Source organism: Myotis daubentonii, chromosome X (assembly GCF_963259705.1).
Source record: "Myotis daubentonii chromosome X, mMyoDau2.1, whole genome shotgun sequence".
Lineage (NCBI taxonomy): Eukaryota > Metazoa > Chordata > Mammalia > Chiroptera > Vespertilionidae > Myotis > Myotis daubentonii.
Genome location: NC_081861.1, coordinates 129,965,923 through 129,990,116, shown reverse-complemented (window position 1 = coordinate 129,990,116; position 24,194 = coordinate 129,965,923).

Genomic DNA, 24,194 nt, shown 5'->3' with positions numbered 1-24,194 from the left:
ATGAAGTCAAAATAAAGATATTTAAATACAAAAGGAAAGAAGTATATGTCATCAATTCATATTTTAGCATAGCTAAAGGAAAATCACAAAACAGAAAAGGTATCATGGAAAAAACTCTCAAGCATCCAAAAGGACAAAGAATAATGGAAAGAACACAAATAGAGATGCAGACAAACTGCATCGACTCATATCTCACAGGAGGGAATGGAAAATGGTGAAGCCACAGTGGAAAGCAGTTTGTGAGTTTCTTATTCAAAATTAAGGACACAATCACCAAAGACCAGAAATTGCAATCGTGGGCATTCCACTCAGAGAAATGTAAACTGTGAGAAAGAGCGAAATGAATGAAATGAAGCAAGATTTTACAATCCAGATTTTGCTTAATAGTGAACCAATACACACAAGAGTAGTACATCCATACCATGGTATATCTTCAACAAAAACAGGGAACTACTGATTCATGCCGCAAGTTAGATCAATATCCAGATGAACAAGTGTTATGACCAGCTTTACCCTAATAACCCAAACAGGAACCCCGAAAATTTTGAAAAGTTGGACAATAACTATATGTTGGAACATCCATACCATGAAATACTACACTGAGATGAATAAAAAAACAAACTGAGGAATAAGTGATAAACACAAGGACATGACTGAGTTTCTAGGAAATTGCATTTAGGGAAAGAAGCCCATCTCAAGTACCGCAGGATTCCATTTATATAACAATGCTGAAGAGGGAAATTACAGATCTGTAGAATCGATTTATTGTTAAGAGCAACTAGAAAAAAAAACACAGCAGCAGAAGGCAGAGAGGGAATGAGAATAGGGAGTAGGAATATCAACCTGAGTGAAGGGTGTGTGCTTATAAAAGAGCATTTGTAGGGGTCATTGTTGGTGATCAAACTGTTTGAGGTCTTGCATGTGGTAGAGGATACGGGGAAAATTTGTATAGAAGTAAACAGCCACATTAACAGAAGTGAAACTGGGGACATCTCAATAATATCTGGAGGATGTCAGGTCATTTAACTTAATACTAATAAATTTCTACCATTATGCAAGTTCATACCATTGAGGTAATGTGTGTATGGCAACACAGAATTTTTCTCTATCATTTCCTACAACTGCAGATGCTGCTAAATATATCTGAAAATGAAAACTTAAATTAGAAAATGATGCCACTATCTTTTTTCACTAAGAATGTTGATGAATCTAGAGTGAAGGTGCTACCTCTCAGCATTTCAAACCCTACATAACTGGTATGAATACAGCAACATACTGAGGAATTATTTGGCTAGTGTACTTTTTCAAGACAACTAGATCATTTGTTGTCTCAGGGCTTTTTCCAAGCTGGTTTGAACTTCTACCAACATTTCTATAAAGAAAATACTTTCAGGTATGGAAAGAAACGCAATGTCAACCATGAATTCCATACCCGGTGAAACTAACATTCAAAGAATAAGCAGATCGTGGCAATAGGGATGGACCTGGAGTGTGTTTTGCTAACTGAGATAAGCCAGACTAGGAATGGCAAACACTGTGTGGTGTCACGTATGTGGAACCTATAAAGAAAGAAAATTTCAAACCCATAGAAACGCAGAGTAGAATGGTGGCTACCTGTGGTTAGGAAGTGAGAAAAATAGGGAGAGGCTGGCAAAGGACTACAAAATATCAGTAAAAAACTGAACTAACATCTGAGGATGTACATACGTGGTGGCTATCGTTGACAATACTGTATTGTATAATTGAAAGTTTTGTAGAAAGTAATACTTCAGAAATTCCACCACAAAACTTAAAGACTTTAATAGGGGAAATGATGACTGTGCTTCTTCCTAGTAACTGAGCAGTGAGAATCCTTTCACAGTGTATGTGTGTATCAAATCATCACATTATGCACTGCATACATATTAAAATTTTATTTGGCAATTATATCTCAAGAAAGCGGATAAAAGAACTGAGGATACATTTCTAAAAAAGAAAAAGCATGAAATAATGAGCTTTTCCCACAATGGAAAGCCAAATGTATATAAAGCAGTTTACACATGGTAATGGCTAAAGAAATATTGCCTATCAGAAAAGCATGATATAAGAACAAACCTTGGAGCTCCATAGACCAAGGAAGAATAAGAACAGGAGGAACATGGATATCTAGAGAATGGCTTGAGTCATCCATCCCCGGTAGGAAAGTAACATGGTACAGACTCAATAAAAAAACTGAGTAGTTTCTTATAACACTAAACATCTTATTACAATAACACTAAGCATCTGTACTCTTGAGTATTTATCTATGAAAAATCAAAACTTATGTCTACACAAAACCTGTACAGGAACGGTCATCACAGCTGTAGATGAAATACTGAACCCCAGAAAAAATCCAGATGTTTTTCCACCGTGAAACAATACACAAAATGTGGTACATCCATACCATGGACTAGTCCTCCACAATAAAAACAAGGAACTGCTGATGCATGCCACAAGTCAAATGAACATCCAAGGACTTACGCTGAGGAAGATGTAGTTATAAAAGGGCCCGATGACACATACTTATGGGTATAGAAATGTTCTGTATCTTAACTGTGGTAGTGGAAAGATAGTGGAAATCAAACCTACTCATGTGACAAAATCAAACACAACCCAACACATACACAGAAATCAATAGACTTAAAATGGAGAAATCCGAAGACAATTTGTGGGTTGCATCAATGTCAACATCCTGGTGAGGGTATTGTGCTATAGTTTGCAAGATGTTATCATTGGGGAAGACTGGATCAACTGTACACAAGACCTCTCTGCATTGTTTCTTACAATTGCATGTGCAGTTAAATTTTACTCAAAATAAAACTTTTACTTTTTATTTTGTTAGTTTTAACTGATTTTTAAATAGGAAAAGCTATCTCTCGCTCACTTTAAGAGTATTACTGAATCTACATTAAACATTGATATTTGTAATATGAATCATCTGAAACTCACCAACATCAGAAACGCTGTGGGCACGTGCACTATCTTTACTACCATGCTTACTTCCCAAGACTAGTGGGTTTTTCATCATCTGAGTATTTTCGTCAGGGTTGGTCGGCACTTTCTCCTTTCCTATAAGGGAAACATATTTCAAATGCTGTGAGAAAACACTCCCAAACCCATATTCTATATTCAATGAAACTATCCTTCAGTAATGAAGTCAAAATAAAGATATTTAAATACAAAAGGAAAGAAGTATATGTCATCAATTCATATTTTAGCATAGCTAAAGGAAAATCACAAAACAGAAAAGGTATCATGGAAAAAACTCTCAAGCATCCAAAAGGACAAAGAATAATGGAAAGAACACAAATAGAGATGCAGACAAACTGCATCGACTCATATCTCACAGGAGGGAATGGAAAATGGTGAAGCCACAGTGGAAAGCAGTTTGTGAGTTTCTTATTCAAAATTAAGGACACAATCACCAAAGACCAGAAATTGCAATCGTGGGCATTCCACTCAGAGAAATGTAAACTGTGAGAAAGAGCGAAATGAATGAAATGAAGCAAGATTTTACAATCCAGATTTTGCTTAATAGTGAACCAATACACACAAGAGTAGTACATCCATACCATGGTATATCTTCAACAAAAACAGGGAACTACTGATTCATGCCGCAAGTTAGATCAATATCCAGATGAACAAGTGTTATGACCAGCTTTACCCTAATAACCCAAACAGGAACCCCCGAAAATTTTGAAAAGTTGGACAATAACTATATGTTGGAACATCCATACCATGAAATACTACACTGTGATGAATAAAAAAACAAACTGAGGAATAAGTGATAAACACAAGGACATGACTGAGTTTCTAGGAAATTGCATTTAGGGAAAGAAGCCCATCTCAAGTACCGCAGGATTCCATTTATATAACAATGCTGAAGGGGGATAATTACAGATCTGTAGAATCGATTTATTGTTAAGAGCAACTAGAAAAAAAAAACACAGCAGCAGAAGGCAGAGAGGGAATGAGAATAGGGAGTGGGAATATCAACCTGAGTGAAGGGTGTGTGCTTATAAAAGAGCATTTGTAGGGGTCATTGTTGGTGATCAAACTGTTTGAGGTCTTGCATGTGGTAGAGGATACGGGGAAAATTTGTATAGAAGTAAACAGCCACATTAACAGAAGTGAAACTGGGGACATCTCAATAATATCTGGAGGATGTCAGGTCATTTAACTTAATACTAATAAATTTCTACCATTATGCAAGTTCATACCATTGAGGTAATGTGTGTATGGCAACACAGAATTTTTCTCTATCATTTCCTACAACTGCAGATGCTGCTAAATATATCTGAAAATGAAAACTTAAATTAGAAAATGATGCCACTATCTTTTTTCACTAAGAATGTTGATGAATCTAGAGTGAAGGTGCTACCTCTCAGCATTTCAAACCCTACATAACTGGTATGAATACAGCAACATACTGAGGAATTATTTGGCTAGTGTACTTTTTCAAGACAACTAGATCATTTGTTGTCTCAGGGCTTTTTCCAAGCTGGTTTGAACTTCTACCAACATTTCTATAAAGAAAATACTTTCAGGTATGGAAAGAAACGCAATGTCAACCATGAATTCCATACCCGGTGAAACTAACATTCAAAGAATAAGCAGATCGTGGCAATAGGGATGGACCTGGAGTGTGTTTTGCTAACTGAGATAAGCCAGACTAGGAATGGCAAACACTGTGTGGTGTCACGTATGTGGAACCTATAAAGAAAGAAAATTTCAAACCCATAGAAACGCAGAGTAGAATGGTGGCTACCTGTGGTTAGGAAGTGAGAAAAATAGGGAGAGGCTGGCAAAGGACTACAAAATATCAGTAAAAAACTGAACTAACATCTGAGGATGTACATACGTGGTGGCTATCGTTGACAATACTGTATTGTATAATTGAAAGTTTTGTAGAAAGTAATACTTCAGAAATTCCACCACAAAACTTAAAGACTTTAATAGGGGAAATGATGACTGTGCTTCTTCCTAGTAACTGAGCAGTGAGAATCCTTTCACAGTGTATGTGTGTATCAAATCATCACATTATGCACTGCATACATATTAAAATTTTATTTGGCAATTATATCTCAAGAAAGCGGATAAAAGAACTGAGGATACATTTCTAAAAAAGAAAAAGCATGAAATAATGAGCTTTTCCCACAATGGAAAGCCAAATGTATATAAAGCAGTTTACACATGGTAATGGCTAAAGAAATATTGCCTATCAGAAAAGCATGATATAAGAACAAACCTTGGAGCTCCATAGACCAAGGAAGAATAAGAACAGGAGGAACATGGATATCTAGAGAATGGCTTGAGTCATCCATCCCCGGTAGGAAAGTAACATGGTACAGACTCAATAAAAAAACTGAGTAGTTTCTTATAACACTAAACATCTTATTACAATAACACTAAGCATCTGTACTCTTGAGTATTTATCTATGAAAAATCAAAACTTATGTCTACACAAAACCTGTACAGGAACGGTCATCACAGCTGTAGATGAAATACTGAACCCCAGAAAAAATCCAGATGTTTTTCCACCGTGAAACAATACACAAAATGTGGTACATCCATACCATGGACTAGTCCTCCACAATAAAAACAAGGAACTGCTGATGCATGCCACAAGTCAAATGAACATCCAAGGACTTACACTGAGGAAGATGTAGTTATAAAAGGGCCCGATGACACATACTTATGGGTATAGAAATGTTCTGTATCTTAACTGTGGTAGTGGAAAGATAGTGGAAATCAAACCTACTCATGTGACAAAATCAAACACAACCCAACACATACACAGAAATCAATAGACTTAAAATGGAGAAATCCGAAGACAATTTGTGGGTTGCATCAATGTCAACATCCTGGTGAGGGTATTGTGCTATAGTTTGCAAGATGTTATCATTGGGGAAGACTGGATCAACTGTACACAAGACCTCTCTGCATTGTTTCTTACAATTGCATGTGCAGTTAAATTTTACTCAAAATAAAACTTTTACTTTTTATTTTGTTAGTTTTAACTGATTTTTAAATAGGAAAAGCTATCTCTCGCTCACTTTAAGAGTATTACTGAATCTACATTAAACATTGATATTTGTAATATGAATCATCTGAAACTCACCAACATCAGAAACGCTGTGGGCACGTGCACTATCTTTACTACCATGCTTACTTCCCAAGACTAGTGGGTTTTTCATCATCTGAGTATTTTCGTCAGGGTTGGTCGGCACTTTCTCCTTTCCTATAAGGGAAACATATTTCAAATGCTGTGAGAAAACACTCCCAAACCCATATTCTATATTCAATGAAACTATCCTTCAGTAATGAAGTCAAAATAAAGATATTTAAATACAAAAGGAAAGAAGTATATGTCATCAATTCATATTTTAGCATAGCTAAAGGAAAATCACAAAACAGAAAAGGTATCATGGAAAAAACTCTCAAGCATCCAAAAGGACAAAGAATAATGGAAAGAACACAAATAGAGATGCAGACAAACTGCATCGACTCATATCTCACAGGAGGGAATGGAAAATGGTGAAGCCACAGTGGAAAGCAGTTTGTGAGTTTCTTATTCAAAATTAAGGACACAATCACCAAAGACCAGAAATTGCAATCGTGGGCATTCCACTCAGAGAAATGTAAACTGTGAGAAAGAGCGAAATGAATGAAATGAAGCAAGATTTTACAATCCAGATTTTGCTTAATAGTGAACCAATACACACAAGAGTAGTACATCCATACCATGGTATATCTTCAACAAAAACAGGGAACTACTGATTCATGCCGCAAGTTAGATCAATATCCAGATGAACAAGTGTTATGACCAGCTTTACCCTAATAACCCAAACAGGAACCCCCGAAAATTTTGAAAAGTTGGACAATAACTATATGTTGGAACATCCATACCATGAAATACTACACTGTGATGAATAAAAAAACAAACTGAGGAATAAGTGATAAACACAAGGACATGACTGAGTTTCTAGGAAATTGCATTTAGGGAAAGAAGCCCATCTCAAGTACCGCAGGATTCCATTTATATAACAATGCTGAAGGGGGATAATTACAGATCTGTAGAATCGATTTATTGTTAAGAGCAACTAGAAAAAAAAAACACAGCAGCAGAAGGCAGAGAGGGAATGAGAATAGGGAGTGGGAATATCAACCTGAGTGAAGGGTGTGTGCTTATAAAAGAGCATTTGTAGGGGTCATTGTTGGTGATCAAACTGTTTGAGGTCTTGCATGTGGTAGAGGATACGGGGAAAATTTGTATAGAAGTAAACAGCCACATTAACAGAAGTGAAACTGGGGACATCTCAATAATATCTGGAGGATGTCAGGTCATTTAACTTAATACTAATAAATTTCTACCATTATGCAAGTTCATACCATTGAGGTAATGTGTGTATGGCAACACAGAATTTTTCTCTATCATTTCCTACAACTGCAGATGCTGCTAAATATATCTGAAAATGAAAACTTAAATTAGAAAATGATGCCACTATCTTTTTTCACTAAGAATGTTGATGAATCTAGAGTGAAGGTGCTACCTCTCAGCATTTCAAACACTACATAACTGGTATGAATACAGCAACATACTGAGGAATTATTTGGCTAGTGTACTTTTTCAAGACAACTAGATCATTTGTTGTCTCAGGGCTTTTTCCAAGCTGGTTTGAACTTCTACCAACATTTCTATAAAGAAAATACTTTCAGGTATGGAAAGAAATGCAATGTCAACCATGAATTCCATACCCGGTGAAACTAACATTCAAAGAACAAGCAGATCGTGGCAATAGGGATGGACCTGGAGTGTGTTTTGCTAACTGAGATAAGCCAGACTAGGAATGGCAAACACTGTGTGGTGTCACGTATGTGGAACCTATAAAGAAAGAAAATTTCAAACCCATAGAAACGCAGAGTAGAATGGTGGCTACCTGTGGTTAGGAAGTGAGAAAAATAGGGAGAGGCTGGCAAAGGACTACAAAATATCAGTAAAAAACTGAACTAACATCTGAGGATGTACATACGTGGTGGCTATCGTTGACAATACTGTATTGTATAATTGAAAGTTTTGTAGAAAGTAATACTTCAGAAATTCCACCACAAAACTTAAAGACTTTAATAGGGGAAATGATGACTGTGCTTCTTCCTAGTAACTGAGCAGTGAGAATCCTTTCACAGTGTATGTGTGTATCAAATCATCACATTATGCACTGCATACATATTAAAATTTTATTTGGCAATTATATCTCAAGAAAGCGGATAAAAGAACTGAGGATACATTTCTAAAAAAGAAAAAGCATGAAATAATGAGCTTTTCCCACAATGGAAAGCCAAATGTATATAAAGCAGTTTACACATGGTAATGGCTAAAGAAATATTGCCTATCAGAAAAGCATGATATAAGAACAAACCTTGGAGCTCCATAGACCAAGGAAGAATAAGAACAGGAGGAACATGGATATCTAGAGAATGGCTTGAGTCATCCATCCCCGGTAGGAAAGTAACATGGTACAGACTCAATAAAAAAACTGAGTAGTTTCTTATAACACTAAACATCTTATTACAATAACACTAAGCATCTGTACTCTTGAGTATTTATCTATGAAAAATCAAAACTTATGTCTACACAAAACCTGTACAGGAACGGTCATCACAGCTGTAGATGAAATACTGAACCCCAGAAAAAATCCAGATGTTTTTCCACCGTGAAACAATACACAAAATGTGGTACATCCATACCATGGACTAGTCCTCCACAATAAAAACAAGGAACTGCTGATGCATGCCACAAGTCAAATGAACATCCAAGGACTTACACTGAGGAAGATGTAGTTATAAAAGGGCCCGATGACACATACTTATGGGTATAGAAATGTTCTGTATCTTAACTGTGGTAGTGGAAAGATAGTGGAAATCAAACCTACTCATGTGACAAAATCAAACACAACCCAACACATACACAGAAATCAATAGACTTAAAATGGAGAAATCCGAAGACAATTTGTGGGTTGCATCAATGTCAACATCCTGGTGAGGGTATTGTGCTATAGTTTGCAAGATGTTATCATTGGGGAAGACTGGATCAACTGTACACAAGACCTCTCTGCATTGTTTCTTACAATTGCATGTGCAGTTAAATTTTACTCAAAATAAAACTTTTACTTTTTATTTTGTTAGTTTTAACTGATTTTTAAATAGGAAAAGCTATCTCTCGCTCACTTTAAGAGTATTACTGAATCTACATTAAACATTGATATTTGTAATATGAATCATCTGAAACTCACCAACATCAGAAACGCTGTGGGCACGTGCACTATCTTTACTACCATGCTTACTTCCCAAGACTAGTGGGTTTTTCATCATCTGAGTATTTTCGTCAGGGTTGGTCGGCACTTTCTCCTTTCCTATAAGGGAAACATATTTCAAATGCTGTGAGAAAACACTCCCAAACCCATATTCTATATTCAATGAAACTATCCTTCAGTAATGAAGTCAAAATAAAGATATTTAAATACAAAAGGAAAGAAGTATATGTCATCAATTCATATTTTAGCATAGCTAAAGGAAAATCACAAAACAGAAAAGGTATCATGGAAAAAACTCTCAAGCATCCAAAAGGACAAAGAATAATGGAAAGAACACAAATAGAGATGCAGACAAACTGCATCGACTCATATCTCACAGGAGGGAATGGAAAATGGTGAAGCCACAGTGGAAAGCAGTTTGTGAGTTTCTTATTCAAAATTAAGGACACAATCACCAAAGACCAGAAATTGCAATCGTGGGCATTCCACTCAGAGAAATGTAAACTGTGAGAAAGAGCGAAATGAATGAAATGAAGCAAGATTTTACAATCCAGATTTTGCTTAATAGTGAACCAATACACACAAGAGTAGTACATCCATACCATGGTATATCTTCAACAAAAACAGGGAACTACTGATTCATGCCGCAAGTTAGATCAATATCCAGATGAACAAGTGTTATGACCAGCTTTACCCTAATAACCCAAACAGGAACCCCCGAAAATTTTGAAAAGTTGGACAATAACTATATGTTGGAACATCCATACCATGAAATACTACACTGTGATGAATAAAAAAACAAACTGAGGAATAAGTGATAAACACAAGGACATGACTGAGTTTCTAGGAAATTGCATTTAGGGAAAGAAGCCCATCTCAAGTACCGCAGGATTCCATTTATATAACAATGCTGAAGGGGGATAATTACAGATCTGTAGAATCGATTTATTGTTAAGAGCAACTAGAAAAAAAAAACACAGCAGCAGAAGGCAGAGAGGGAATGAGAATAGGGAGTGGGAATATCAACCTGAGTGAAGGGTGTGTGCTTATAAAAGAGCATTTGTAGGGGTCATTGTTGGTGATCAAACTGTTTGAGGTCTTGCATGTGGTAGAGGATACGGGGAAAATTTGTATAGAAGTAAACAGCCACATTAACAGAAGTGAAACTGGGGACATCTCAATAATATCTGGAGGATGTCAGGTCATTTAACTTAATACTAATAAATTTCTACCATTATGCAAGTTCATACCATTGAGGTAATGTGTGTATGGCAACACAGAATTTTTCTCTATCATTTCCTACAACTGCAGATGCTGCTAAATATATCTGAAAATGAAAACTTAAATTAGAAAATGATGCCACTATCTTTTTTCACTAAGAATGTTGATGAATCTAGAGTGAAGGTGCTACCTCTCAGCATTTCAAACCCTACATAACTGGTATGAATACAGCAACATACTGAGGAATTATTTGGCTAGTGTACTTTTTCAAGACAACTAGATCATTTGTTGTCTCAGGGCTTTTTCCAAGCTGGTTTGAACTTCTACCAACATTTCTATAAAGAAAATACTTTCAGGTATGGAAAGAAATGCAATGTCAACCATGAATTCCATACCCGGTGAAACTAACATTCAAAGAACAAGCAGATCGTGGCAATAGGGATGGACCTGGAGTGTGTTTTGCTAACTGAGATAAGCCAGACTAGGAATGGCAAATACTGTGTGGTGTCACGTATGTGGAACCTATAAAGAAAGAAAATTTCAAACCCATAGAAACGCAGAGTAGAATGGTGGCTACCTGTGGTTAGGAAGTGAGAAAAATAGGGAGAGGCTGGCAAAGGACTACAAAATATCAGTAAAAAACTGAACTAACATCTGAGGATGTACATACGTGGTGGCTATCGTTGACAATATTGTATTGTATAATTGAAAGTTTTGTAGAAAGTAATACTTCAGAAATTCCACCACAAAACTTAAAGACTTTAATAGGGGAAATGATGACTGTGCTTCTTCCTAGTAACTGAGCGGTGAGAATCCTTTCACAGTGTATGTGTGTATCAAATCATCACATTATGCACTGCATACATATTAAAATTTTATTTGGCAATTATATCTCAAGAAAGCGGATAAAAGAACTGAGGATACATTTCTAAAAAAGAAAAAGCATGAAATAATGAGCTTTTCCCACAATGGAAAGCCAAATGTATATAAAGCAGTTTACACATGGTAATGGCTAAAGAAATATTGCCTATCAGAAAAGAATGATATAAGAACAAACCTTGGAGCTCCATAGACCAAGGAAGAATAAGAACAGGAGGAACATGGATATCTAGAGAATGGCTTGAGTCATCCATCCCTGGCAGGAAAGTAACATGGTACAAACTCAATAACAAACTGTGTGTAGTTTCTTATAACACTAAACATCTTATTACAATACCACTAAGCATCTGTACTCTTGAGTATTTGTCTATGAAAAATCAAAACTTATGTCTACGCAAAACCTGTATAGGAACGGTCATCACAACTTTAGATGAAATACTGAACCCCGGGAAAAAATCCAGATGTTTTTGCACTGTGAAACTATACACTAATTGTGGTACATCCATACCATGGACTACTCCTTGACAATAAACCAAGGAACTGCTTATGCATGCCACAAGTCAGATGAACATCCAAGGACTTAGGCTGTGGAAGATGTAGTGATAAAAGTGCAAGATGAGCCGAAACCAGTTTGGCTCAGTGGATAGAGCGTCGGCCTGCGGACTGAGGAGTCCCAGGTTTGATTCTGGTCGAGGGCATGTCCTGGGTTGCGGGCACATCCCCAGTGGGAGATGTGAAGTAGGCAGCTGATTGATGTTTCTCTCTCATCGATGTTTCTAACTATCTCTCTCCCTTCCACTCTGTAAAAAAAAAAAAAAATAGTGCAAGATGACACATTCAATGGGAATAGAAATATTCGGTATCATGACTGTGGTAGTGGAAAGGTAGTGGAAATCAAATCTACTCATGTGACAAAATCAAACACAACCAAACACATACACACAAATCAATAGACTTAAAATGGAGAAATCCGAAGGCAATTTGTGGGTTGCATCAATGTCAACATCCTGGTTTTGGTATTGTGCTATAGTTTTGCAAGATGTTATCATTGGAGGAAACTGGATCTACTGTACAGAAGCTCTCTCTGTATTGTTTCTTACAATTGCATGTGCAGTTAAATTTTACTCAATATAAAACTTTTACTTTTTATTTTATTAGTTTTAACTGATTTTTAAATAGGAAAAGCTATCTCTCGCTCACTTTAAGAGTATTACTGAATCTACATTAAACATTGATATTTGTAATATGTATCATTTCAAACTCACCAACATCAGAAAGGCTGTGGGCACGTGCACTATCTTTACTACCATGCTTACTTCCCAAGACTACTGGGTTTTTCATCATCTGAGTGGTTTGTTCCCGGTTGGTCTGTTCTTTGTCTCCTATTATAAGGAAAATATTTTTCAAATGTACTCCCAACTTCATATTCTATATCCATTGACACTATCCTTCAGTAATGAATCCAAAATACATATGTTTACAGACAAAGAAAACCAAAATTATTTGTCACTAACTGATTCATGTTTTAGAATGGCTAAAGTAAAATCTTCAATAGAAAATATATCATAGATAAAATCTGGAGCATCAAGAAGGACAAATAACAAAGAAAAGAAAACATATATGGATGCAGGGAAACAGGTCCACTCATACATTGCAGATGGAAATTAAAAATGGGAAAGCCACCCTGGAATGCAATTTTTTGGTTCTTATTTAAAAAAAAAAAAAAAAAAAAAAAAAAAACAAGAAACTAAGCGCGCTTTTAGTTTCTTGGAATATATTCCTAGAAGTGGGATCACTTTGTCAAATGTGAGTTCCATTGTTAGTTTTTTGAGGAAATTCCATGCTGTTCTCCACAGTGGCTGTACCAGTCTGTATTCCCACCAGCAGTGCATGAGGGTTCCTCTTTCTGTGCATCCTCGCCAGCTCTTGTCATTTGTTGATTTGTTAATCAACCAAAGGACTTGTATGCATGCATGTAAGCCTAACCAATGGACACAGATACCACGGGGGTGAGGGCATGAGTCTGGGAGTAGGGGTGGCAATGGTAGGATAAGGACATATAATGTAATATTTAATAAAGAAAAAATAAAGAAAACGTTTTCCTCACATCAAATAAATAAATAAATAAATAAATAAATAAATAAATAAAAACTAAGGGTGCAATCACCAAAGGACCAGAAATCGAAGTCTTGGGCATTCTTCTCAGAGAAATAGAAACTGAATGATTGTGCAAAATGAATAAAATGAAGCAAGATTTAAAATTCATGATGTTCTTCAACAGTGAACCAATACACAAACTGTGGTTGATCCATACTATGGAATATCCTCAACAACAAAAATGAAGGAACTACTGATGAATGCCACAAGTCAGATGAATATCCAGATAAATACTATTAGCACCTTTACCCTAACAGCCTAAAACAGTAAACCCAGAAGTTTTGAAAATGAAAACTGATAAATATGCTATGGAACATCCATACCACAAAATTCTACTCAGCAATATAAAGAAGGAACAAGTGATACACACAAGGACATGAGTGAGTTTCCAGGGAATTACACTGAGGGAAAGGAGCCCCTCTCAAGCACCACAGGATTCCATTTATGTAATAAGGGTGACAGGAAAAATTATAAATCTTGGAAACAGAATTATTGTTACCAGAAGCTAGAGACAGGGCAGGGTATGGGAGTTGGATGGGGGAAATGTTAACTGGAGGAAGGTGGGTGTGTTTATAAATGAGCAATATGAGGGGTTATGGTGGTGATAGAACTATTCTGGGCTTGCCTGTGGTAGGGGACATGTGATAAAATTACATACAAGGAAACACACATGTTAATACAAATGAAACTGGAGACATCCCAATAATATCTGGAGGATGTCAGGTCACTTATCTTAGTGGTGATAAATTTCTACCAATTTGCAAGTTCACGCCATTAGGGAAATTTGGGTAATGGGAACACAGAACTTTTCTGTATCATTTATTACAATGGCAAATGCAGCTAAATATATCTGAAAAATAACAACTTAAATTCGAAAATGTTGCCACTATCTTTTCACTAAGGAAGTTGATAAATCTAGATTAAACGTGCTACCTCTCATTATCATTTCAAACCCACAAAAACTTGAACAATTACAGCAACATACTGAGGAAATGTTTTAGCTATTGTTGTTTTCCAATAAAAGTGGATCAATTGTTGTCTCAGGGCTCTTTGCCAAGTTGGTTTCAGCTTCTACCAACATTTCTATAAAGAAGATATTTTCAAGTATGAAAATGCAAGAAATATCAACCATGAATTCCATACCAGATGAAACTAACCTTCAAAGACCAAGCAGATTTATGACAACTTGGACAGACCCTGAGAGTTTTATGCTAAGTGAGATAAGGCAGACAAGGAAAAAACTAATAAATACTGTGTGGGATCACATATGCAGAATCTAAAAAAAAAAAGTCAAACTCATAAAATCAGAGTAGAATGGTGTCTGTGAGTGTCTAGGAAGTGAGAAAAATAGAGAGAGGCTGGTAACAGGGTACAAACTATGAGTTAAAATGTAAACTAACATCTGAAGATGTATAACATTATGACTATAGTTGATAATGCTGTGTTGTATAATTGAAATTTACTTAGAAAGTAGAACTTCAGAATTCTTACCACAAAACATAAAGAGGAAAATAGGGGAAATGATAGATGTGTTAATTAATACCATGGTGAGAATTCTTTCACAATGTATGTGTATCAAGTCATCACATTGTACACTATTAATATATTACAATTTTACTTGTCAATTATACCTCAATAAAGCTAAGAAAGAAATAAGCATTCAAACTGTTAAAAATAATAAAGGCAAAATAATGACATTCTCACATAAAGAAAAGCTAAACGTATATATCACTAGGCAGTTTACACTTGAGAATGACTAGAGGAATATTTCCTAACCGAAAATGATGAAAGAACAAATCTTGAAGCATCCAAGAACAAGAACAAGAAAAGCAGCAGAAACAGGGAGGTCAAGATACTGGCTCACTCATACTTCGCTAGCAGGAAAGTAAAAGGCTATATATAGCCTGTCTGGAAAACTGTTGGTAGTTTCTTTTAACACTAAACATGCTATTACCATACAACCAAGCATCTGCACTCTTGGGCATTTATCTAGGAGAAATCAAGACTTACGTTTACACAAAACTCTATACATGAACAGTCATCACAGTTTACTTGTAATACTGAACACTGGAAAAAATCCAGATGTTCTTTAACAGTGAACCAATACACAAACTGTGATACAGCATACCATGGAATAGTCCTCAACAATAAAAAAGAAGGGCCCTAGCTAGTTTGGCTCACTGGATAGAGTGTTGGCCTGCAGACTGAAGGGCCCCGGTTTGATTCTGATTAAGGGCACATGCCTAGGTTGTGGGCTTGATCCCCAGTAGGAGGAGTGCAGGAGGCAGCCGAATAATGATTTTTCTCATCATTGATGTTTCTCTCTCTCTCTCCTCCCTTCCTCTCTGAAATCAATAAAAATATATTTTTTAGAAATAAGGAACTACTGATTCATGCCAAAAGTCAGATTAATATTCATGGACTTATTCTGAGGTGGGTATATTTATAAACGGAAAGTGACACAACCATATGGAGATGGAAATCTTCTGTATGTTGACGGTGGTGGTGGGAAATCTTCTGTATCTTGACTGTGGTGGTGGACATCAAACCTACTCATGTGACAAAAATCAAACACAACTCAACACATACAAATCAATACAATTAAAATGGAGAAATCTTAAGACAATCTGTGGATTATATCAAGTCAATATCCTGGTTGTGGCATTGTGCTACAGTTTTGCAAGATGTTATCATTGGGGCAAATGGGTCAACTGTACACAAGATCTCTTACACAAGATCTCTTTGTATCATGTCTTACAATTGCATATGCAGCTAAAATTTCTCAAAATAAACCATTTAATTTTATTTTTCATTGATTTTTAATTATGAAAAGTTACCACTGGCAAACATTAAGAGTATTAATGAATGTATATTAAACAGTATTGTCCATCATTTAAACCTCACCAACATCAGAAAGGATGATATGTGGAATATCTTGACCATTGTTGTTATTTCCCAAGAATGGTGGGCTATTCATCATCTGAAAATTCTCTTGAAGGTTGGTCTGTGGATTGTTCATTCCTACAAGGAAAACATTTTTCAAATGCTGTAAGAAAAGATTCCCAACCTCATATTCTATATTCAATGAAACTATCCGTCACTAATGAAGCCAAAATAAACATGATTACAGGCCAAAGGAAACCAAAAATATTTGTCACTAACCAACTTGTGCTGAAAAAATGGCTAAAGGAAAACCTTTAAACAGAAAATATATAATGGAAAAAATTCTGGACCGTCAAGAAGGACAAAGAACAAAGTAGAGAGCAGAAATATGGATGCAAAGAAACTGGTCCACTCATACATTGGTGGTGGGAATGGAAAATGGTAAAGCCACACTGCAAAGCATTTCGTCAGTTTCTGATCAAAAACTAAAGTCAAGCCTTGGGTAGTGTGGCTCCATTGGTTGGAGCATTGTCCTATGCGTAAAAAGGTTTTGAATTCCATTCTGGTTAAGGGATTTGCCCTACTGTGTGTTCTGATCTCTGGTTGAGCAACAGATATCTTTCTTTCCCTCTCGCTCTCTCTTTCTCTCTCTCCCTCTCTCTAATTAATAAAAAATAAAATTAAAAACATAAACAATCAGGACACAGTCACTAAAGGACCAGAAATTGCACAATTTCACTCTTGGCCATCCATCCCAGAGAAGTAAAAAATGTGAAGGAGCGAGATGAGTGAAATGAAACATGATTAAAAACTATGAATGAGTATTCATTTTGTGGCATCTTTACTCCTAACAGCCCCAAACAGGAAACCAAGAGATTTTGAAGAGGTGAGTAGATAAATGTAACATGGAATATCCATACCATGAAATACTACTCTGCAATAAAAAGGAAGGAATGAGTGATATACAAAAAAAAAAACACGAGTTAGTCTCCAGGAAATTAGACTGAGGGGGAAAAGCCAATCACAAATACCACAGGATTCCATTTAAATAACAATACTAAAGGGACAAATTAAATATCAGTAGAACAAATTTGTTGTTACAAGCAGCTAGAGACCAGACAGGGATATGGAGTGAGGATAGGGCGCAGGGAATGTCACTGTTTATGCTTATAAAAGGGCAATATAAGAGGTCATAGTAGTGATGGAACTACTATAATAACATTAAGTAGATGGAAATGGAAAATGGTAAAGCCATTGAGCAGTAATGGAACTCTTTGGGAGCTTGCCTATGGTAGAGGACCTGTGATAAAATTATATAGAACTAAACACACATTAACACAATTGAAACTAGAGACATCTCAATAATATCTGGATGGTATCATGTCATTGATCTTAGTGGCGATAAATCTTCTACCGTTTTTCTAGTTCTTATCATCAAAGAAATTTGGGTAGTAAGGACACAAAATTTCTCTCTGTCATTTACTACAACCGCAGGTGCAGCTAAAGTTTACTGAAAATTAAAACTTAAATTAGAAAAAAACACCACTATTTTTTCACTAAGGATGTTGATAAATCTATATTAAGTATGCTATATGTCATAAGTATCATTTCAAATCCACTAAAACTGGGACAAATACAGCAACATACGGAGGAAATGTTTTGGCTACTGTTGTTTTTCAAGCATAGTGGTTCATTTGTTGTCTCAGGGCTCTTTGCCAAGGTGATTTCATTTTCTACTGGCATTTCTATAAAGAAAATATTTTTAAGTATGGAAAAACAAGAAATCTCAACCATGAATTCCATATCAGACAAAACTATCCTTCAAAGACCAAGCAGACTTGTGACAACATGGATGGACCTGGAGGACATTATGCTAAGTGAAATAAGCCAGAGAGAAAAAGATAAATAATATATGGTATCACATATGGAATCAAAATATAAAAAATAATCAAACTCCTAGAAACACAGACTAGAATGGTGGCTGCTAGAAAAATAGGAAGACTTGGTAAAAGGATACAAACTATCCGTTAAAAAGTCAACTAAGGTCGCCCTAGCTGGTTTTGCTCAGTGGATAGAGCGTCAGCCTGTGGACTGAAGGGTCCCGGGTTCAATTCTGGTCAAGGACACAAGGCCAAGTTGCAGGCTTAATCCCCACTGTGGGGTGTGCAGGATGCAGTCAATCAATGATTCTCCCTCATCATTGATGTTTCCATCTCTCCCTCTCCCTTCCTCTCTGAAATCAATAAAAAATATTTTAAAAAATAAATAAATAAAACTTAACTAAAAGAAAATACAGGGAATTTTTTAAAAAGTGAACTAAGGTCTTAGGATATATAACATGGCAACTATAGTTGATAATGCTGTATTGTATAATTGAAATTTGTTTAGAGTACAACTTCAGCATTCTCACCAAAAAATATAAAAAGGCAAATAGGGGTAATGATGGATGTATTAACTCAATGGTGAGAAAACTTTCACAATGTATGTGTATCAAATCATCACATTAAATATATCACACTTTAAATATATTACAATTTTATTTGTCAATTCTACTTCTATAAAGCTGAAAAAAAGAAATGAGTGTTTATACCTTAAAAAAGGAAAAAAATAAAGACATTCTCCCACACAGGAAAGCTAAAAGTATATCTTACTAGGCAGATATACACTTGAGAATGACTAGAGGAATGTCTCCCATTAGAATAGAATGGTGAATGAACAAATCTTGGAACATCTAAGACTAAGAAAGAACAAGAAAAGCAGGAAGAACCTGGATGTCTAGAAACTGGCTAAGTCATCCATCACTGGCAGTCTCTATGGAAAACTGTTGGCAGTTTCTTATAACACTAACATGCTACTAACATTCAACCAAGCATCTGTACTCTGGGTCATGACCTAAGCGAAATAAAAACTTATGTTTACATAGAAACCTGTACATGAATGGTCATCGCAATTTTACTTGTTATGCTGAACACTGAAAAAAATCTAGATGTTCTTCAACAGTGAACAAATACACAAACTGTGTTACATCCATACCATGGAATATCCTTAACAATAAAAAAGGAGGAGGTTCCAAAATGTCAACCAGCAGGAAGGTAGGGAGGGAGAGAGTGTGAGAGCGCAAGGAAGTGATAGAGGAGTGTGTGGACGTTTGTGGTGTGTGTGTATGAGCTAGGGACAGTTAGATTCTGCAGGTCTTCTAAGGGGCTGCTAAACCGGGCAGTCTTAGGCGGCAGAGTCCCGCTCCCTGCGTGGACACTCCTGGGCGGCCAGCACAGGCACGGCATGGCGACCACGCCATCTTGGGAAACAGAGCTGCTTGAGACTAGGATCCTGGCCTCAGCACCACCCAGTCTGATCTCAGACGGATACCAGGACCCTGCAGCCACTGGGGACAGAGACCTGTGACCACAGCTACAGACCTGTGGACACCAAAAGTTCAGAAATCCCCGCGGCAGATACTTGAGTAACAGAGCCCATAACCCCTTCCCGCAGGCTTTCGGGCAGCGCCAGAGTAATTAACTGATAGACCCGCCCCTTGCCCAGGCCTCAGCGCTCCAGGAACTTTAGCCTGGAAGTGTGCAGCACCTTGGAACTGATCCTACACGCACTGCCAGCTTCTGAGCCCTGGGCTGGGAACAATCGCGCGAACACCGGGAATTTGTCCCACATATCACAGGCCCAGGGACCCCGATTCTCTGGGCAAGTGGCAGTACCAAGCACCAGTGACTTGACTGTGTTTCTTTTCACCTGCGCCTGAGATCCTGATTTCCTGTGCATTCACACTAAGAGCCAGTGAATCCAATTCCTGGTGCAAGAGCACACAGGAACCCTGATTCTCAAGGCAAGGTCACGCGAAGCAACAGAGACTCTGATACTGGATTCTGGGGAACTCTGACTCCTGGCGCACGCTAGGGGGCTCTGGTTTTCAACACCCTTCAGGGGGGTCTCTGTTTCAGCATGGTGCAGGCAGAGTCCCTGATTCTAAGGGCGCATACGAGGCCACATTGAGCGCTGACAACACTGACTCTGAGCGAGCCTGGTTCCCACCAACCCACAACAACCACACATCTTAGTGTCAGAGCTCTTCAGTGACACTAGGGTGGTGGGAGGCTCCCACTGCACACGGCCCAGGCCCATGCAACTCGACGTTTGAACCATCTGGAGATAATCAGAATGAAGAGACGAAACAACACCCGGAAAAAAGACAATGAGGAGTCACCAAGCCTAAGTGCCCATCAGTAGATGAATGGATTAGAAAACTGTGGTACATCTACACAATGGAATACTATGCTGCTCTAAAAAGGAAGGAACTCTTACCATTTGCAACGGCATGGATGGAACTGGAGAGCATTATGCTAAGTGAAATAAGCCAGTCAATGAAGGAAAAATACCACATGATCTCACTCATTCATGGATAATAGAGACCATTATAAACTTTTGAACAATAATAGATACAGAGGCAGAGCTGCCTCAAACAGATTGTCAAACTGCAGCGGGAAGGCCGGGGAGAGTTGGGGGACAGGAGGTAGGGGGGTAAGAGATCAACCAAAGGACTTGTATGCATGCATATAAGCATAACCAATGGACATAAGACACTGGGGGATAGGGGAGGGTAGGGGACTGTCTAGGGCGGGGGGGGAATGGACACATATGTAATACCCTTTGTATTACTTTAAGCAATAAAAAAAAATTAAAAAAAAAGAAAGGACATTAATGAAGTTGAAGCATGCAACATGACAGAAAAAGAATTCAGAATAATGGTTGTACAATTCATTCACTGGATGGATGAGAAAATCAACAAACTATGCAAGAATCAGGAAGAAATGAAAAGTGATATAGCTACAATAAAAAACACCATGGAAAGTTTCAACAGCAGACTAGAAGCAGAGGACCAAATTAGTGAATTAGAAGATAAGGCAGAGAAACAAGCTCAATCTGAACAGCAACTGGAGAAAAGAATTAAAAAGCAGGAGGAGAGCCTAAGGGAGTTTCAGGACAACATGAAATGAAGTAACATACGCATAATAGGGCTGCAAGAAGGACAAGAAGAGCAGCAAGGATTAGAAAATCTATTTGAAGAAATAATGTCAGAAAACTTCCCTGATATGGGGAAGAAAAAAGTTACACAAGTACAGAGAGTCCCAGGCAAGATGAACCCCAAAGACCCACACCAAGAAACATCATAATAACGATGGCAAATGTACAAGACAAAGACAGAATCTTAAAGGCTGCAAGAGAGAAACAGAGAGTTACCTACAAAGGATCCCCCACCAGATTATCAAATGATTTCTCAACAGAAACACATCAGGCCAGAAAAGAATGGACAGAAATTTACAAAGTGATGCAAAGCAAAGGACTGAATCCAAGAATACTCTATCCAGCAAGGCTATCATTCAAACTTGAAGGGGAAATAAGAAGCTTCACAGACAAAAAAAGACTAAGGGAGTTTATCACCACCAAGCCAGCAATGCAAGAAATGCTAAAGGGACTGGTGTAAAAAGAAGAACTAAAAAGCTCAGAAAGAAAACAGCCACACAAAAAATAGAAATGGCTACAAACAAGAACCTTTCAATAATAACTTTAAACGTAAATGGACAAAATGGTCCAACCAAAAGACATCGAGTGGCTGAATGGATAAAAAAACATGACCCATACATTTGCTGTCTACAAGAGACCCACCTCATTAGAAGGGACTCACACTGACTGAAAGTGAAGTGATGGAAAAATATCTTTCAGGCAAATGGAAATGAAAAAAAAAGCTGGGGTAGCAATACTTATATCAGACAAAATAGACCTCAAAGTGAAGGCCATAACAAGAGATAAGAAAGGCCACTTCATAATACTAAAGGGATCAATACAAGAGGATATAACCCTGATAAACATATAAGCACCCAATGCAGGAGCACCCGAATACATAAAAAAACTCCTGGAAGATATCAGGGGAGAGATCGACAACAATACAATCATAGTAGGGGACTTTAATACACCACTGACAGCACTGGATAAGCCCTCTAGACAAAAACTCAGCAAAGAAACAGCAATCCTAAATGACTCACTAGATCAGATGGACTTAATTGACATCATCAGAACACTTCACACCAAAGACACAAAATATACATTCATCTCAAGTGCTCATGGGACATCTTCAAAAATAGACCACATATTGGGTCACAAACAAAGTCTCCCCAAATTCAAGAAGATTGAAATCATACCAAGCATCTTCTCAGACCACAAGGCCATAATATTAGAAATAAACTACAACAAAAACAACTCAAAATACTCAAACACTTGGAAGCTGAATAGCACATTATTAAATATTGATTGGGTTACCAATGAGATCAAAGAAGAAATTAAAAACATCCTGGAACCTAATGACAATAAAAACACAACAATCCAAAACCTTTGGGACACAATGAAAGCAGTCCTGAGAGGGAAGTTTATAGCTCTACAGGCCTATCTCCACAAACAAGAAAAAATGGTAGTAAATCATCTAAATCTACAGCTCAAAGAATTAGAAAGAGAGCAACAAGAAAAGCCCAGAGTGAGCAGAAGGAAGGATATAATAAAGATTAGAGCAGAAATAAATGACATAGAGACCAAAAAAACAATACAGAAAATCAATGAAACCAAGAGCTGGTTCTTTGAAAGGATACACAAGATTGACAAACCTCTAGCCAGCCTCACCAAGAAGCAAAGAGAAAGGACCCAAATCAACAAAATCAGAAATGATAGAGGCAAAATAACAACAGATCCCACAGAAATACAAATGATTGTTAATAAATACTATGGACAACTCTACTCCAACAAACTAGACAACCTGGAGGAAATGGACATATTCCTAGAAAAATACAACATTCTAAAACTTGATCAGGAAGAATCTAAAAATCTCAATAGGCCAATAACTATGGAAAAAATTGAAGCAGTCATCAAAAAGCTTCCAGCAAACAAAAGCCCAGGACCAGACGGCTTCACAGGGGAGTTTTACCAAACATTCAAAGAAGAACTAAAACCTATCCTCCTCAGACTACTACAAAAAATCCAAGAGGAAGGAACACTTCCAAGCTCATTCTATGAAGCCAGCATCACCCTAATACCAAAACCAGGTAAAGACAACACAATGAAAGAGAATTACAGGCCAATATCCCTCATGAACATAGATGCCAAAATCCTCAACAAAATCTTAGCAAATCGGATCCAGCAGTACATCAGAAAGATCATACACCAAGACCAAGTAGGATTTATCCCAGGGATGCAAGGATGGTACAATATCCGCAAATCAATAAACGTGATACATCACATAAACAAATTGAAAGAAAAAAACCACATAGTCATATCAATTGATGCAGAAAAAGCATTTGACAAAATTCAACACCCATTTTTTATAAAAACTCTCAGCAAGGTGGGAATTGAAGGATCATACCTCAACATAATAAAAGCCATATATAACAGGCCCACAGCCAACATCATACTCAATGGACAAAAACTAACACCATTTCCCCTAAGAACAGGAACAAGACAGGGATGCCCACTCTCACCACTCCTGTTCGACATAGTACTGGAAGTATTAGCCATTGCAATTAGACAAGAAGAAGAAATAAAAGGCATCCAAATTGGAAAAGAAGAAGTAAAACTGACCTTATTTGCAGATGACATGATATTATACTTAAAAAACCCTAAAGACTCCATCAATAAACTATTAGACTTAATAAAAGAATTCGGCAA